Source organism: Lepidochelys olivacea, assembly GCF_965140295.1.
Source record: "Lepidochelys olivacea isolate rLepOli2 genome assembly, chromosome: 2".
Lineage (NCBI taxonomy): Eukaryota > Metazoa > Chordata > Testudines > Cheloniidae > Lepidochelys > Lepidochelys olivacea.
Genome location: NC_140412.1, coordinates 266,799,592 through 266,810,596, shown reverse-complemented (window position 1 = coordinate 266,810,596; position 11,005 = coordinate 266,799,592). Strand labels below are relative to the sequence as shown.

The following is an 11,005-nucleotide window of genomic DNA, read 5'->3' as shown; positions in this document are numbered from 1 at the left end:
CGGCCTCTACCCACAGATGGTGAGAAGCAATGGAAGGGGATTAAGGTGGCACTGCCCTTATATAGCCAGGGGAGGGGCTAAGCATGGGTGCCTGCACTCCACGGCTTCACTTCCCTGCTCTGCCCCATCCCCGAGGCCCCCACTGCTGCCTGGTGAATCTGTCCCTCCTCTCCTCCGCTCCACAGTCCGCCCCACCTCATGGTCTCTGCCACTCGCATTGTCCCTCCTCACACCCTTGCCCTTGCGAGACTTCCCCCCGCACTCCTCCTCACCTCCATCCCCTCCCCTGCGAGGCCACCTGCTGCATCCGTCTTCACCCCCCCCTTCCTGGAAGTCGGCTGCTCGGGCCAGCCCAGGGGTCGGGCCGGTGCCCCTCCGGCTATGGTGGAGGGGGGCTCTGGGCTCCAGTGGGCGAGGGGGAGTGGAAGGGGCAGGGCTGGGGAGCTAGCCTCCCCGCAGGGGGTGTTGCCTCAAACGGGGAAAAAGGTAACTTAGAATAAATCAGGTGTGATACAGGGAAAGAAAATGGATACCCCTTTTTCTCAGAAGTGCAGATTGGACCCACTCTGGTACCTAATCACCCAGTGGACCAATACCCCAGGTAATGTGTGGTGTATAATGAAGAGGAGACAGGTAAGTAAGGTGAAAGCAAAGACGTGTGTATTGGGCATAAGAATACAATTGATAGGGAAGGGGGGAAACCACAAACACAAACCAGTATTACAACCAATAACAATAGTGACAGTGACTTCCAATGGGGCATAAAGCCCAGGCCCAGATAAATTCCTCCCTGGGCCAAGTACCCTATAACAGGGATTGATTTCTTCCTACTTAATCTAGGTGCTGATCTGTGTGCGGTGGTGGTGCTCAGGACCTCAACTATCGGGCTAATGGAAAGCCGTCAAGGAGGAACTCTGAGGAGTCCAGCGGATGGATGGTGATCTCCGTGGAAGAGAAGCCCTCCGGAGATGGAACAGCAGGATAAGGTAAGTGTTGAAGATCTCCTCCGGGGTCTTCAGGATAGGCGTCACTCTCGTCAATATGGTCGGAACCGCGATGTGACCGGTAGCGCACCGCACACAGGCTGCCGCTCAGATGGACAGCCCCACGTCCACGCAGAGGTCAGTCTTTTATAGATGTTAAGGCAGGAAAAATTGGACTGTTCCAGCTAGCAATGCCAAGCACGTCTGAGGTGATAGAACCTTCAGGGATTTGGGCGGGAAAACGGATGGAATGTCCTGAGCCCGGAGGCGGGAAAATCCAGTCCTGACCAGTTGGGGCTAGCTTTGAGTCAGTGCCCCTGAGGTAAACAAGGATGGAGTTCCGAAGTCACATGTCAAAGACTCCATTTTGTATTTCTTATTTCAATTATCCCAACAGGGGGTTTCATCCACTGCCCATGGGGCTAGAGACACAGGGTGCAAGCACCGCCCCATGGGAACTGCTAGGCAAAGTTTGGCGCATGCCCACCACATGGAATACACAGCTGCTCTACTTGAAAAACCCCTGCTCGGCTGCTGTCAAACCCTGTAGGCCCCTAAACTCGGTAGATGCCTGATTTTCAGGGGATTAGTTCCCTCAGCATCTACGTGTCTGCCTCTGGGCATGTGTGCTGCTGCCTGTCCAGACTAGGGTGGCCACTCCCTAGAATATAGGCTAACCGCACCCCCACCAGCATGGCCCCACCCTCACCTGTGTCAGCCTGCCCACATGTGCCCGCCCCTGCCTGTGTCAGTCCATCCACATGGTCCCACCCCTGCTTATGGGGCCCCATCCCCACCTGTGTCAGTCTGTCCACATGGGCCCACCTTGCCTGTGTGGCCCCACCCCCACCTGTGTCCACCTGCCCATATGGGCCTGCCCTGCCTGTGTGGCCCCACCCCCACCTGTGTCAGTCCGCCCACATGGGCCTGCCCTGCCTGTGTCACTCCACACAGAGGCACCACCTTCACCCCTGCTCTCCTGGCATCTGCAGTCTCCTCCTACTCTCTCCTCGCATTTTCACTTAACAAAGCCATGTCTGGTGCCAGGTCCCGACCGGACAGGGACAGTGCTGCACCCATCTAGGACTGTCCAGCTTTAAACCAGAAGAACGGCTTCCCTAGTCTGGACCCTGCTCTCCCGCCTAAGCCCCAGAGCAATCCGTGCACCAGGAGAAGATAGGCAGAGGAGCACCTAGCTCGCGTGCAGGGCACGATCCGCTCAGCGTGTCAGAGGCTGCCTAACCCACACAAAATGGGGGAGGAGGGAAAGGAGGAGGGCCTCCCTTATAACCTTTAGTCCTGTGGTCAGGGTGATCACCCCTGGTTCAATCCCCCTCTGCTTGATGAGGAGAAAGGATCTGAACAGAGGTCTCCCACCCTCTGGGGAGCGTTCTAACCAGTGATTGCAAAGTGAGTTTCACGCTGTCTCTGGCCCAACTAATATTTAATTGTTCAGCCAAAGTAGAACAGTTTCAGCAGGAGAGCTTGAGAAAGCTCTACCTGAGCGTATCCAATAGCTCAGTGGTTAGGGGCTCTCACCTGAGAGATCCCTGCTTGTCAGGCTGATGGGCAGAGGGCCCTTGATCAAGGCGGCACCCATTTCCTTGGTGCGTACCCTACGGGTCTGCCTCCTCTGACAGAATGAACCAATTGAAAGGGAATAAGTGAAGGAAATTCAGTTTGTTTATTTCGGGGGGGTTAGGGGCTGGATGAGCAGGGGGGAGCCTGAGGTTTATTTGGGGCAGGGGTAGAGCCTGGGGGTGCTGCTCTGAGGTGCTGTTGTGGGTGGGTCAGAGGAAGCCTGGGGCAGCCCCCCACTCGATTCCCTCTTCTCATTACTCCCCATATGCCCCTTCCCCCCACAGCCCCAGCCCTTTTGCCTCAGCCCACTTATCCTGCCCCTTCAGCCCCCATTCACCACCCTGCCAGTTCCCATTCCCTCAGGCTGCCCATTCCCCCCCCCGCAACATCGCTCCATCTCCCCCACTCCGCACCCCCCACAGCCAGTCACTGGGGCTGTCAGACTGCTCCCTCCATCTACCCCAGGCTGCCTGGGCGACAGCTGGGGGCATTGAGAGCACAGGAGAGACTGTCCCCTGCCTCAGGGCTGGACCCAGCCGCCCCATCGGCCGGGAGGAGGACATCTGGTGGGGGGGTCTGGCACTGAGTGTCCTGGGCCCAGAAGTCCCTAACGCTTTGCAGACAGCAGCACGGGATGGGGTGTGGGGAAAGGGACTGGATGGACACAGATGCTGCGCTCTTCTCTGGGGAGGAGGCAGCAAGAGGGGACACAGACCCTTTGGAACAAGCATCATCTAGAGGGCCCTGAGCTGGGGCAGCTCCCACTTCTCCTCCTCCCAGAGGCGCCCCTGGCACAGCCCCTTTGGCTGGGTGCCTCGCCCCTGCTCAGCAGGCTGAGAGCCTCACATGGCAGCTTCATCATGTTCCTCCGCAGCCCAGGCCATTTCCTCCCACTCACTACCTCCCCCTCTCCCCTGGCCCAGGGGCTGAGGAAGGAAGGGGGGGGGAGGCTGGGTCATGCTGAGCGTCACACCTGGGAGGAGGGGGGTTCTCTGCCCAGGGTGGGTGGGTTGGGCAGGGCACAGGCTGTTCCCACCCACCACAGGCTATGCCAGCCCCTGGAGTTTTCATCCAGCCCCATGTCCTTGTGAGCACAGCCCCTTCTTGGCAGTGCGCTGCCTTGTGGCCTGGCTGGGAGCCTGGGAACCGGCCACTTCCCTGCAGTGTCAGGACATGGGTTAGGTCCCAGCTGTCAGAGTGGAGGCCGGGGCAGGGCCTAGTGCTACCCATGGGTAGGCAGGAGGAGACCTGGCTCCATGGGCCTTGCTCCAGCTGTGCTGGGGACGGGGTCTTATTCCCCACTGGAGAGGGGCAGGGATGGGGTTACTGCAGCGGCTGGGAACTCTGGGCTGCCTATGGGACCATGCCCTGTGCCCCTTCGAGCTGGGGCCGTTGGGAATGAGGGAGCCAGGCTCAGAGGTTACTGCTTTTATTGATGCAAGTGAATAAATGCAAAACACATGGGAAGCGCCAGGCTCAGCAAAGCGGGTTCATCGCTCAGCACAGAGGGAATGAGCCTCCCATGACCGACATGGCCCAGTCGTGGCCTCTACCCACAGCACTCAGGAGGGGCTGGGGGCTCCCGTACCCCACAGCCAGCAGCAAGCTCATGCTTTTTAGGGCCGGATTCACACTGGTGTAAATCAGGAGTGACTCCAGTGAGGTCATGGGGGATACACAGGTGTAAAACCAGTGAGGGGAGAATCAGCAGCATGTGACGCCTGGAAAGGGGTGTTTGGATCCGAGTGGCTGGCGCACACAGCTCTGGCGATCCGAGGCAGGGGCGTGCAGGCCTGAAATGCTCCCAGCTTGAGGGGTTGGTTCCAGCAGCAACTAGCTTAGTGAAAGTCAATATGGTAGCCAAATAGTGACAGGCAGCCAGGTCTCGATGGGTCACACCAGCTGAATGTGGTTCGGTTTCTCAGTCCCCATGTGGCCCTTTCCACTCTCACTCCCTGCAACAAATGAATTGGAGAGAGCGAGAATTTAGAGAGAAGAGTGAACAAGTGGGGGCAGGGCAAGGAAGTGTTTAAAAGCACCAGCCCAGACTGGTTTCCAATGTGCCCTCTCCTCCCTCCCCTCCTTTCCAGAGGTTGGGCTGAGGCCTGAACTCTGTGGTCTCTGCTGATCAAAATGAGCACAGCTCCAGTGGCTTCCAAACAGCGAATATGATGTAAAGCACACTTCCTCTTTCAGCGGTGATGACCTAGCTGCAGACGGAGCGTTAAAATCCTTACGGAGTCTTTTGAGCTGAAATAGTCTCCTGAGAGAAATGGGAGAACATGAGCAAATTAAAAACTAGTGAGGACAAAGCAATGGAAAATAGGGAACAGCCGGTGGGGGGGATGAAACATAACTGGGCTATTGTGAGGGGTCTGGATTGCCTCAGGCTCTGTGCTGGACCTTGCTGAGCCACCAGCCACTGACACCTTGTTGTCTTCTTGTGCTGCGTCTCCTCATGGGACTCAGCATCTGCCAGAAAACTCACCTGCTTCTGGGAGTCAGCCATTAGTGGGGCTGGGAGCTGTGTAAGGGACTGGTGGGAGTGAGAGGTTTTTAACCAGCCTTCTTCTCTCCCACACAGGGAGGTACCGTGGGGGTTTAGGAGCCTCCTCCCTCCTCCAGGGAAACAGGGAAGGGCCTCATGTGCAACACACTGAAACTGCCACTTAACGGATCTCTCCAGCAGATTTCCTCACCGCATGGAAAACTGGAGCAATAACTATTTTGTAACGTCGACCATATACCCTGGGCCCAGCCAGACCCCTCCCCTGGGGTGTTTGGGGGATGGGAAGCCAAAATTCCGGGACACATTGGAAAATGTTGGCCTAAAGAGATGACTCAGAGACTTATTCAATTGACCCTTTAATGCCTGTTGTGTCCCACTGTCTCCTTGGAGACTTGATCCAGCCCCATTTCCCTGTGAGCACAGCCCCTTCCCAGCACCATGCCTCTCTGTGGCCTAGCTCGGATCCTGGGGACCAGTTAGTCACCAGATAGGCGGATATCGGCTGGGTCCCAGCTGTCTGAGAGTCAAGACTAGAGGACAGAGGCTACCGCTCAACTAAAGGCAGGAGGGAAGAGCCCTGCTATATAGGCCACACTGCAGCTGCTCCCCCCGGCAAGAGGGTGGGGGGAGGCTGGTGCAGGGGCCGGGTCTGCTCCATACAGAAGGTTCGGCTGGTCAGGGCAGGGGTCAGTGAGAATCTCCCGCAGTGCAGGGTCATATCTGGGGAGCCCGTGGATCCCCTGGGTGGGGAGATGCAATTCCCACAGTGGGGACGTGGGGAGGGAGGGTCCCTGGCTCCACACAGAGCATCCTGCCAGAGCGACCCGGTATCCGATACCATCCCACCCCCCAGGGATCCCCAGGAAGGGGAACGAGGCAAAGAGCCTCCCTGCAGGGACGTGCTCAGGGCCCCGGGTGCAGGACTCACCAGCGGCTGCTCTTGGGCTCCATCCACCTGGGCTGACGCCCCATCACGTGCTGCCACCGCGCCGGGACCCTCCACGCCCAGCGGCTGCTGCAGGATGGGCGCAGCCAGGGCAGCCCCGGTCAGCGCCAGAACCAGCCACAGACGCCTCATCGTCCCCTCGGGCTGCGTCTCCTCACGGGACTGTCGAGCTCTGCTACCAATTCCGCTGAGAGAGGGGCCTTGGCCTCGTGTGGGGCTGGAGTTTGTGTGAGCGACTGGCGGGTGCGAGAGGTTTTTAACCATCCTTCCCCTCTCCCACATGGGGAGGTACCTTGGGGGTTTAGGAACCTCCCCCCCGCCCACAGGGAAACAGGCAAGTGCCTCGTGTGCAATACACTGAAACTGCCACTTAACAGATCTCTCCAGCAGATTTCCTCACCGCATGGAAACCTGGAGCAAGAACTACTTTGTAATGCCGACCATAGACCCTGGGCCCAGGCAGACCCCTCCCCTGGGGAGTTTGGGGGTGGGAGTGAGGGGCAGGATGAGTTAGGACAGACTGTTCTGTCCCGTTTATTAGAGTACAGATATTCAGGCCTCTCTGTAAAGGCCTATAGTGTAAGAATTTAGGTGTATTTTTATCACTTAGCTAGTTATAGAGGTGTAAAACAAAGAATCAAAATCACAGTTCAGCTGTGTATGGGCCTTCTCTCACTGTGACCTTCTGAGGCCTTGTTCTTTGCTCAGCAAAACCAGAAGCAGCCGGGTCAGCCGTAAGCAGGGAAGCGTAGGGTCACATCCTCACATCCCAAACCAGTCCCATTGAAATAAGGTGCTATTGGGCTGTTAGGAAGACGATCCTGTCCTGATAGTGCCCATCACCACCAGATAAAGAAACAGATCTTAAGATGGTGAAAGAAAACTTAGTTTGACAACATCCTGTCTGGCAAGAAATCACTTATCAATGGTTGTGGTTGTGAAACCCTCATTTCTGTATTGTTTTATCTTTATGGCCCCCACTTTTCCATTGTTAATCTGTCTGGTTCTCTAATTGCTTCCATCTGCTGTTTAATTAATTTTGCTAGGTGTAAGTTAATTAGAGTAGTGGGATATAATTGGTTAGAGAATTATGTTACAGTATGTTAGGATTGATTAGTTAAATTTTAGTAAAATGGTTAAGGTATAGCTGAGAATATTACTATATAAACTGGGGTCAAACAGGAAGTGGAAGGGGAATTGGAATCATGTTTGCTAAGGGGGGAAAATTGGAATAGGGAGCATGGAACAGGGACACAGGCAAGACTCTGTGGCGTCAGAGCTGGGAAGGGGGGGCGCAGGGTGAAGGCTCTGCGGCGTCGGAGCCGGGAAGGGGGACTCGGGGTAAACGCTCTGCGGCTTCGGAACTGGGAATGGTACACAGGGGGACAGACTCTATTGGTGTATAAAGAGAGAACCCCGACTGGTGTGAAGCGATTTGGAATATGCTGGCTTGGAAACTAACCCCAATCAATATCACATCGTCTGCACTTCGGACTGCTGGTCTTTTGCTGCTTGCTGTCTGCGTGACAAGCACCGGGAGGAGGGTGAAGGGGAAGCCCTCTAACACCATTACTCCTACGTGATACTCTGTCTCTCACTCTGAGCCATCAGCCCCAACAGTCACTACACGGCATCTCCAGGGCGTCTGATCAGCCCAATATAAAAGGAGTCAAAGCCGTGGGGCTCCCATCACTTGCCTGGCAGAGCTGCTCAGAGCCCCCGGGGCTGGAACGCGGTGTCCCGGGGTGTTATCAGCAAAAGGGGAACTCAGGGTGACTAGTATGTGAGTGTGTTTTACCCCCCATGGTGTGCAGGCCTGCTCTGAACAGGGTTAGACACCACAGTGTTCAAAACACTGCCCCCCTCCCGCATCCATCTACACTCCCTGTATTCTCACCACTGGGCAGAGACAAACTTGGGGTAGGAAAGGTGGGGAATTCAGACAAAAATCTCAGTGTCGACCTCCCCCCACTTACCTGTCTAAGGGAAGGTCAAGTCTCTGTGAGCCCTGGGGTTCCCTATACACCCAAGTGTACAATATCTAGCCTTGTGTGTGCACAAGGGATGTGAGGAGAGGGAAGCGCCAGTAAAGGGTAAATTACGTGAATTCTTTTGCTGTGTTCAATGCAACTGTGCTTCCATTTCCTGCCCGGTGACAGGGAGCAGTTCAGGGCTTTGCTGAAGTGCGTTGAGATACCTGCGCCACTGGGAATGGTTCTGTGTGATAAAGCCAGAGGCCAAGATATTCCAAACTGACTGGTGAGTTTGGGGGGCCAGCCAATCCGCCTGTGGGGGCTGAGACGTGTCTGAATATCACGTACCTCAAAGGTGTCTGGAGTTGGGCACCCAAACTCATAAGTCACTTTTGTAAATCGTGGCTCTCCTGTCACTAGGTTAAAGTTCAGAGCTAGTGGATGGGGCTCGTAGCTCCACAGCCATGGAGAGTTTAAGGGCAAATATTTCCCAAGTGGCCATGGATTTTGGCTGTTTCAGTTTCTGGGTTTCCCAATTACCACACCTACAGCCTGACTGTCTGAATCTCCTGAGCAGCCCCCTCCTCCTGCTCAGCACTTCGGAAACCCAGGCCCTGCATGTGTCAGGAGGGGACCCTATAAAGTAAGAGAGCGAAAAGTAGTGGGCACACCGGAAGATGTTGGCCTAGAGATGACTCAGAGACTTAATCAAACGGCCAATAAGGCCCCTTCAATATCTGTTCCACCCCCTTTGTGATTGGGCACTGGGGAGGGTGGGAGAGATGAGACCAGGACACCCTGTGTTATTAAACAGCAGCCCCTCTCATGGGGTAAGAAGTGATATCAGTTGGCTCTAAACAGAGTCAGGTCGGTGGCCCATCCATGCTGGTGGCCGACCTGCAATGGTGCCGGCCAGGCCCTGCTACTTCAGAGGAAGGAAAGGAACAGTCAGGGCTGAACATGGGGGGATTCCCTGCTGAGAAATGCCCCCCACCAAACCCAAGCTTGACACTGGCTGAGCTGGGCAGGGTCCCTCCGGGCGAGAAGGGAGTGCAGCAGGCCTGGGTCTCCCTGGGAAAATGACAAGGGACACGTGCCTCTGTCTTCTTCTACCCTCCCTGGTGAGGGCCCCAGGGCTCTCCACTTACCCACCCACTGTGCGACCCGCCCCCAGCACCCCTTGCCGAGCTCTCAGGGGCCAATGAACATCTGATGCTGTGCCAGCCCCCTAGAAGATCCTCCCTGCCCCACTTTTAAAAGTGATGGGGCCATGGCCTCCTGCCCCCTTCCGCTCCCCCGTTCCGGTTCCCCTGGAATGGGCACTGGGAGAGGAGTCGTCTCCCCACTTCCAGGGAGCCAGGCTCAGAGGTTCCTGCTTTTATTGGTGCGAGTGAATAAATGCAAAACACACGGGCAGCTGCAGGCTCAGCAAAGCAGGTTCATCGCCTGGCACGGAGGGAATGAGCCTCCCACGACCTCCCCAGCTGAGACGTCTGTTCAGCCTTGGCGGCTTCCCCTTCTGACAACTCCGCGTATGAGTGAGTACATGCCATGTCTCCAAAAGTAGATCTGCGGCCGTGCGGCCCGTTTCACTCTCGCGCCCTGAAACACACACGGGCGAGACACAGCGCTAGGGGTCGGAGGAGCTGGAGGCACCAGCCCACTCCATGGCTGCCCCCTCCAGGCTCACGCTGGGGAGGCCCTGGGTGTGGGTCCCTGCCCGCCCAGGCTGGGAGGCAGCGAGTCTGAGAGAAGCCCAGGGACGGTCAGTGTCCAGCAGCCTCAGCCCAGAATCCCCTTTGAATTGGTCCCAGCCGAGCCCCGTCCCCTCCCCACAAGATCATCAGCCCCCAGGGGGCCACGCCCACTGATCTGCTGTGCCCAGGCCCTGTCTGTATTGCAGTGGGGGCGTCCAAACTGGGCCCTGCTCTGCCTGGCTCAGCCATGGGCCCTGCTCGGCCTCTGTCCCCTGCAGACGTGACGGGGGGCTGGGCACTGGGCGTTGTCTGGGCTCCCAGCATGTAGGAGCTTGGGGGCAAAGCAGGAACCTCCCAGCTACAGCTGCCCCCCCCGGACCCGCCAGCGAGAGGGTCGGGGGGAGGCTGGGGCCAGGGGCCAGGTCTGCCCCATACAGAAGGTTTGGCGGGTCAGGGCAGGGATCAGTGAGAATCTCCCAGGGGGCGGGGTCATTTCTGGGGATCCCGTGGATCTCCTGGGTGGGGAGATGTAATTCCCACATCAGAGTTGGGTATATGGAGGGTCCCTGCCAGAGTGACCCTGTATCCAATCCCATCCCACCTCCCGGGGATCCCCAGGAAGGGGCATGAGACAAAGAGCCTCCTTGCAGGGACGTGCTCAGGGCCCCGGGTGCAGGACTCACCAGCGGCTGCTGTTGGGCTCCGTCCACCTGGGCTGACGCCCCATCACGTGCTGCCACCGTGCCGGGACCCTCCACGCCCAGCGGCTGCTGCAGGACGGGCCCAGCCAGGGCAGCCCCGGCCAGCGCCAGAACCAGCAGCAGCACCAGCCACAGACGCCTCATCGTCCCCTCGGGCTGCGTCTCCTCACGGGACTGTCGAGCTCTGCTACCAATTCCGCTGGGAGAGGGGCCTCGGCCTCGTATGGGCTGGGGTTTGTGTGAGTGACTGGCAGTTGTGAGAGGTTTTTAACCATCCTTCCTCTCTCCCACATGGGGAGGTACCTTGGGGGTTTAGGGAACCTCCCCCCCGCCCACAGGGAAACAGGCAAGTGCCTCGTGTGCAATACACTGAAACTGCCACTTAACGGATCTCTCCAGCAGATTTCTTTACCGCATGGAAACCTGGAGCAAGAACTACTTTGTAATGCCGACCATAGACCCTGGGCCCAGGCAGACCCCTCTCCTGGGGAGTTTGGGGATGGGAGTGAGGGGCAGGCTGAGTTAGGACAAACTGTTCTGTCCCGTTCCTCATAGGTAATACTTAGTCTCTCACACTGAGCTGTCAGCCCCAACAGTCACTACCCTGCATCTCCA

The 11,005-nt window shown here is 57.2% G+C and overlaps 2 long non-coding RNA genes across 2 annotated transcripts; both read right to left on the bottom strand.

Moving 5' to 3' along the window:
- Positions 1-3,977: 3,977 nt before the first annotated feature.
- On the bottom strand, positions 3,978-6,387 carry LOC311515339. The gene is made up of 2 exons (XR_014710110.1): positions 6,002-6,387; positions 3,978-4,519 (listed from the first exon to the last, which is right to left on the bottom strand). It is a non-coding gene; the product is annotated as an uncharacterized lncRNA (long non-coding RNA).
- A 2,967-nt stretch (positions 6,388-9,354) lies between these two features.
- On the bottom strand, positions 9,355-10,658 carry LOC311517148. The gene is made up of 2 exons (XR_014710616.1): positions 10,373-10,658; positions 9,355-9,594 (listed from the first exon to the last, which is right to left on the bottom strand). It is a non-coding gene; the product is annotated as an uncharacterized lncRNA (long non-coding RNA).
- Between the last annotated feature and the right edge of the window lie 347 nt (positions 10,659-11,005).